Here is a 7,138-nt window from a genome sequence, read left to right as displayed (position 1 = left end):
TCCCTCAGACCCTAAAGGAGACTAGTGTTGAAATTGCAGGGGCCCTGGCAGATATATTTAAAATTCCGTTGTTTAAAAAAGGCTCAAAAAGTAATCCAGGAAATTATAGGCTGGTAAATTTGACGTCAGTAGTAGGTAAATTATTGGAAGGACTACTAAGAGATAGGATCTACAAATATTTGGATGGACAGGGACTTATTAGGCAGAGTCGACATGGCTTTGTGCGTGATAGGTCATGTTTAACCAATCTATTAGAGTTTTTCAGTTGCTAGGTATACATGGAGAGGTAGTAATTTGGATTAGACATTGGCTCATTGGAAGAAGCCAGCGAGTGGTAGTGGAGGATTGCTTCTCAGCGGAGGCCTGTGATGAGTGGTGTGCCGCAGGGGATCAGTGCTGGGTCCGTTGTTGTTTGTCATCTATATCTGTGATCTGGAAGATAATGTGATAAATTGGATCAGCAAATTTGCTGATGCTACAAAGATTGGAGATGTAGTGGACAGTGAGGAAGGTTTTCAAAGCTTGCAAAGGGATTTGGATCAGCTAGAAAAATGGGCTGAAAAATGGCAGATGGAGTTTAATGCAAATAACTGTGAGGTACTGCACTTTAGAAAGACAAACCAAGGTAGAGCATACAAGGTAAATGGTAGGACACTGAAGAGTGTAGTAGAACAGAAGGATCTGGGAGTACAGGTACATAATTCCCTAAAAGTGGCGTCACAGGTAGATATGGTCATAAAGAGTGCTTTTGGAACATTGGCCTTTATAAATCAAAGTATTGAGTATAAGAGTTGGAATGTTTTGGTGAGGTTGTATAAGACATTGGTGAGGCCGAATTTAAAGTACTGTGTGCAGTTTTGGTCACCTAATTACAGGAAGGATATTAATAAGGTTGAAAGAGTGAGAGAAGATTTACAAGGATGTTGCCAGGACTTGGGAAACTAAGTTACAGAGAAAGGTTGAATAGGTTAGGACTTTATTCCCTGGAGCGTAGAAGAATGAGAGGAGATTTGATAGAGGTGTATAAAATTATGATGGGTATAGATAGAGTGAATGCAAGCAGGCTTTTCCCACTGAGGCTAGGGGAGAAAAAAGCTAGAGGACATGGGTTAAGGGTGAGGGGGGAAAAGTTTAAAGGGAATATTAGGGGGGCTTCTTTACGCAGAGAGTGGTGGAAGTGTGGAATGAGCTGCCAGATGAAGTGGTAGATGCAGGCTCACTTTTAACATTTAACAAAAACTTGGACAGGTACGTGGATGAGTGGGGTGTGGAGGGATACGGTCCAGATGCGGGTCAGTGGGACTAGGCAGACAAATGGTTTGGCACAGCCAAGAAGGGCCAAAAGGCCTGTTTCTGTGCTGTAGTGTTCTATGGTTCTATCAACTCTTAAAAAATGGTCAAGCTTGAGAATAGTCCACCTGTCAAGGCCTGACTTTTAAGAGAATAAAGCAACATCTGTCATCATCGAATGCCTTAGCATGTTATGCTTCTAGAAAAGTGTTGGTGTGAAATTGCGATGCATCTCTGTGCATAATTGGGATGGTATTTGCATGCCGATGGCCAAATAGAGAGAAATGCGCAAGACCATATGCCTCCAGGACCTTGACCATAGCAGAAGAGAAGTATGCCCACATTGAAAAGGATGGGCTGGCAGTAATATTTGGAATAAAACAAATTCCATCAGTACCTTCATGGGCAGAAATTTCTGATTGTCAATGATCACAAGCTGCTATTGGGACTGCTAAGAGAAGATGAGTGGTGCCACTAATAACATCGGCCTGTATTTAGCGACGAGCTTTATTATTGGCAGTCTACAACTATTTGGTTGGGAGGCTAAGTGGCTAAAGGCAGCCTACCCTTAGGTAGGCTGCCTTTAGCAGGCACCCCCCTGATGGTACCACAAATAGAAGAAAGGTAATGTCCCTTCCAGTGGCTGTACATAATATATTTCTTTGGACAGAGAAGGACTGTGTCTTCACCAAAGTTAAATACCTAGTACTGATGGGGGAATAGGCCAGCACAGCCCCAATTCCACTCTTATTGAAGTAGAAGGCAGCAGCTCATGGTAGAAGATGGGGATATAGGGGATATGAGTAGTTGTTCCAAGTCAGGGTCACCGTGCCATGCTAGCTGAAGTACATCACGACCACCCAGGAGTGTCCAAAATGAAAATGCTGGCCAGAAGTTACGTTTGGTGGCCCGGAATGGACATAGCAGTGCTTGTGGGTTGGTGCCAGGAATGCCAGCAAGAACAAAAGCTGTCACCAGCAGCTCCAATACACTCGTGGGAATGGCCAGGTAGACCATTAGATATACCCCTCCCACATCAAACAGCGAGTTGGAGGATTCGGACCCAGCGCTGAAATGTCACAAGAGACCTATGAGATGCATAAACCGCCAATCAAGGAACTTCACTTTATATAAATACAGGAGTGTCAGGTCCAATGGCACTCCTAATTCTGACTTTGTACTTGAAGGAGTCGAATTGAGTTTGTAAATGAAGGGGTACTGGCCTCTGACGAGTTATTCCACCCCTTTGTTCTGCTCTGCCCTGCCTTCTCCTCAATCTGCTTCAGCTGCACAGATCTAAAAGTTAATAAGGTTGATAATATCCATGAGCACCAGGAGGAGAAACAGTTTAGTGACGATGAGGTCGAGGGAGCAGGAATGCTGGAGTGGGGAGATTCAGGACTGCTGTTAAAGGGTGAGAAGAGCTAAGGGTGCAAGGGTTGTCAGGTTGCTCATAAGATACATAAGTGAAGATAGGACAGAAATGAAAGAAAGATGTGGGGCAGAATTCTCTAGCTGTTCACTCCCTGCTGATGTTGCCAGCAGGAATGGAGAATTTAGCACTCAGCCAAATCTCTGTTCACTGCAGCAGGACTGGAGAATCAGGCCAGTGAGTTCAGGGCTAGGTTGGTCATCTTTACAGGAAGTGAGTCCAATGGGCTAGAGGAAAAGAAGTATGTGGCAGCAACAATTGATTGGATGGCGTCAGTCTTCATGGTAAACAAGTTCATGACCTTTTGCACTGTTATCGGACAACAAATTTTATGAAATTGGGCACACAAAATGGAAGCAGACTAAAATTACACTCAGAGCCTCTCCACTAAAAATCACAAAGTGACAGACACCGATCAGTAGGCAAGAGCATGCTTTTAGAATGCAAATGAGGGCTAGCACATAAGGGAAGCTGGACAGGATGACACCTGATGGGGTGGAACTAAATCTCCACCCCATCAAAATCAGCACTTTTAAAACAGCCAAACAACCCATGGAGAGACCTAAAATTAGCATAGTTAAGGAAACATTCCTGGCCCCTCAAAACCTCTTTTGAGATCAATGACACACCTATGGTTCAAACCCCAGAGATTCTAGATGATTAAATAACCAATCAGACAAAACAATTAATACACACTTAAAACAATTTCCTCAACACTTGGAAACATCGAGACAGGATGGTTAAGGTCGAATACTGTAAATAAAGTATTAGCATTTGAATCGCATACTGCACCGAAGTTCAGGTGTAACTATAGCCTGCTGCGAGGGACCGTTAGAGCGCTTTTGGGACAGTCCGATTGTATGTCCTGACTGTGCTTCTCAGTCGACGGAAAGAAAATAAAGCTGTGCCGTTATTGAACTTCACCCTGAGTCCATAGTGGTCGTTTCGCCCACTCACACGAACAGCACTAATTGTAATTAATAATAATCTTTATTATTTTTGCTTGGACCAGAGGGTTTAATTTGAACCTCCTCGCAGCGTTAAGCTGTTAGCCCTGGGCAATGAACAAAGTGTCAAGAATACCATTAGTAGATCAGTTTTGTGGACTAGAATGCAGGAAGATCAGGTACTGATCAGAGTGGCCTATATTCTGTTATTGTTCTTGTTAAGGAAAAGGCTTGTGACACTATTATGTCTTCTGAAAACCTCTCAGAGGAATCTTTAACTCATCAAAGCATTTAGTATGTACAGGACCACCACTTATACTTCAAGCATGAACTACTTCAGGTATAGCACCAACACAAAAAAAACTGGGACAGAATTTAGTGTCAAAATAAAGGTGAGACTTGCAGTGTGTCATTAAGTGTGAATAGTATAGTGCCTATAGGCAAGACACAGATGCACTGTTAAACACTGGTATCCAGAAGTTGTCTGAATTACTCCATTCATTATTAACTTTGCAAAACAGCATCTCTGTAACTGGCTGTCTCTTGAAGTGTGTTAAATGGCACAAAATTGAAGTGAATGTATCATAGAGGTGATCCACTTGTTTCCATCACCATGCTGTGAGCAACTTTTACCTTCAGCAATATGTAGCACACAAAAAAGGTATTGAATATGCAAAGGCAAGTCTTAACATTTTTTTTCCAAAAAATGCTTTATTCATAAAATTTGTAAAAGTACATTTCAAACTGAGTAGTACAGAGTGCAATAAAATTCAATTTGTCTTAATGCAGCATCCTTTGTGGTAGCTCAATTAAATTGCAATATTCTCTGTATTTAAGATATTAATTCCATGTCTAGTATACAATCCGAGAGCAAAAACATTTCAAATGGAAAATTACAGAAAATAGAATCCCGTAGAACTTGACTTTTTACATACAGCAGGTTGTCCTCTGAGATGCCCCAGTATCGTTTCAATACTCTTGATATTCACTATGTACGTTCCTTGTCAGGCATAGAGTCTGAGGAGTTCAAGAAATTTCCAGTGTCTTGGTTGCAGAAAGGCTTTAGTCCTTGCCCCATTGTGCCTCTGAGTCAGCTGCCCCAAGCTTCAGCACATCCCTTAACACATAGTCTCGAACCTTGAAAAATGTCAGTCAACAACTTTCAGTAAAGGACTGTACTGCAAGACCAGTAAGTTTCAGTCAGACCAAAGAGTGTCTTTCATTGATGGTCCTTCAGCAGTAGTTATGTGCACCACAGAATCATAGAGTAGAATCATAGAACCTTGACGGTGTAGAAGGAGACCATTTGGCCCATTGAGTATGCACCGACCACAGTCCCAATCAGGCCTATTCTCTTAACCCCACATATTTATCCTGCTAATCCCCTGACACTTAGGGACAATTTAGCATGGCCAAGGGAACAGCCTTGCATCCAAGGGAACAGCCTGTAGAGTACAGAGCCCTGCGTCATGGAGCTGCTCAGGAAGAATCCTGACAAATACCCCTGCATCTCTCTCTAGATCTTCTTTGCAGACACTTCTAGAGGGAGGGGGGTAATGGTCTCTTCCCCAACACGGGGAATGTGTACGGGGGTGAGCCTCCAGGAGGTTCTAACAGTGCCTTTCTCACACCACCAGCCAATTTCTATTTTGGTGCTTGTTTGAAAGTTCTGTGACCAGGCATTCTGCCAAATGATTTTGACAGTTTGCTCAGTGAACCATCAGATAGAAACCACCATCTCATTTTCCTGCAGGACCTCGAGGATGTTAGGTGCTGACCCAAAGGCAAGTCTAACAGCTAAACTTGGTCCATTACCTGCGACTCATATTCCAAAGGCATTGCTGTTGAGGTAACTGCAACTTCATTATCAAATATACATTATTTTGTAACTTTTTTTGCATATGTTCCAACGTAGATGTTGACCCTGTGATATTTTTCCACTGTGCAACAGATGTTATTATTTTATAATTTTGTAAGCCCTGGAAACTGAGCTGTTGGAACTGGAGAAGCAACTTGCAAAGAAATGAGTTAAAGCAGAGTGCTGTCTGTGGTGCTGAAACAGTGATGTGGAGATGCTAGTGTGGAACTGGGGTAAACACAGTAAGAAGTCTCGCAACACCAGGTTGAAGTCCAACAGATTTATTTGGTAGCTAGTGGCTTTTGCTACCAAATAAACCTGTTGAACTTTAACCTGGTGTTGTGAGACTTCTTCCTGTTCTGTAACAGGTCATGTATTGAAACACGAGTTAATGAAATGAAACTACTATACTTGCCAAGAACAGAGTAGCCCAGTCTCCAAATAAAATAACCTTGGCCTCTTCAGATCTCTATCTATGTCTGAAGTATTTTGTTGAAATGCAGCTTGGTGCGTGTGTTGTTAGACCACAGTTACACCCAGCTGTTTGTTGAGTTCTGGACTTGGGAACCTCTGTGAAATATCACCTGAATTGCTAAATAAAAATTGTTTATTTTGAAATCTTGGCAGCTGCAGCAAGTCACATTAATGTGAAGCATTTCAAGGCAGGTCGTATAAAACTGAATTTCCAGTTCCTCAGACTTATAGGAATGTCAGTCAAACAACTTGACCTAATTGTGTATGACTATGAGGATGAGGAGAAAGAAATTTGCAAATAAAGTATAGCTGAGATTGATAGTAAATCTTACAAATATTTGTTATGCTGAGTCTTTTACAGGGAAACTCTAGAATTGTAAGAGTTATATTGCTGTCAGCTTACTTTCAGTTCAAATCCTGGATATCAATAAAAAAAAAGGTTGGATAGAAATCTCATTTACAAACGAGTATAAGAGGGGAATACTGGTTAGAAACAACTTAATGAGAGGTTGGATTGGAATAGTGGTAAAAAACTAGTACAGACATGTTGTTGGATGTGATACTCCCTACAATTTGAGAAACAGCTGTAAGTGACTCTATATTCAGACAGAATTAGGCCTGTACACATCCAGAATCACTGTGCAATGCAGTGATAACCATTGTTCACATTCATCTTTTGATTCTCAATACCTGTGATAATCATGCACAGAAAGACTTTCTGTTTACATTGATTTCGTAAAAAAGTAAGTGTTTCAATGTGGATACTTTAACCATTAAATGCAGGATGCTGTTTACAAAGTTACTGAATCACGGGGAAGGGGTTTTGATTTGACACTGAACTATGTCAATGCTTCAAATGTAAACACAAACTCATAGTTTGAAAAGAGTTTGAAATTTGTGTCAATTATTAAAATGTACTTTTACAGATTCTCTCTTGATGCTTTCAGCCCCAGTTTAAATCTGCCAGGCTATGACTGTGGAAATATTTGTTCCATTTTCCAAAAATATACTTTAATCGTACACCTTAGGTACCTGACATGACTGCTCAAAGTTGACATTATATAAAGCAAATCACTTTCACCCAATTCTGCATGTTATTCACAACACAATGCCTCACATTACCAGGGATCTGGGTTC

General features: G+C 41.4%; 1 protein-coding gene across 1 annotated transcript in view; it reads left to right on the top strand.

Annotated features, from left to right (window-relative positions):
* The first annotated feature begins 5,487 nt into the window (after window positions 1–5,487).
* LOC145344815 (regulating synaptic membrane exocytosis protein 1-like) overlaps window positions 5,488–7,138 on the top strand; it is a 743,305-nt gene continuing 741,654 nt past the window's right edge. Inside the window, exon 1 of the mRNA XM_080191997.1 lies at window positions 5,488–5,518. The gene's annotated coding sequence lies outside the window, so the exon portion shown is untranslated. The remainder of the gene's footprint in view (window positions 5,519–7,138) is intronic.

Source organism: Carcharhinus amblyrhynchos, chromosome 7, assembly GCF_965287045.1.
Source record: "Carcharhinus amblyrhynchos chromosome 7, sCarAmb.v2.hapA, whole genome shotgun sequence".
Lineage (NCBI taxonomy): Eukaryota > Metazoa > Chordata > Chondrichthyes > Carcharhiniformes > Carcharhinidae > Carcharhinus > Carcharhinus amblyrhynchos.
The sequence above is the reverse complement of the archived record's forward strand: the minus strand, read 5'-3'. Positions and strand labels throughout refer to the sequence as shown.